Here is a 253-nt window from a genome sequence, read left to right as displayed (position 1 = left end):
TGCTCCCGTGTACTAGGAGTGCATTTTTTCTGATTGTAATGCGAAATAGGTTAATTCTCCTTGTTCTTGGCCTCGAACCGGTTCATTTAGTTAAGCTCAGGCTTGTCAGAAGTGAAACCGGCCAGCATGACTAATGGTTTTTAGAATTCATCAGCTGTTTCATTTACTCATTCATTCATCCCTGGAAATGGGATTTATTTATAGGTAAAATAAAAAACGATATATCTACAAAATTTATTATCAGGTGTAATTT

This window comes from Penaeus monodon, chromosome 21, assembly GCF_015228065.2.
Source record: "Penaeus monodon isolate SGIC_2016 chromosome 21, NSTDA_Pmon_1, whole genome shotgun sequence".
Taxonomy (NCBI): Eukaryota; Metazoa; Arthropoda; class Malacostraca; order Decapoda; family Penaeidae; genus Penaeus; species Penaeus monodon.
The sequence above is the reverse complement of the archived record's forward strand: the minus strand, read 5'-3'. Positions refer to the sequence as shown.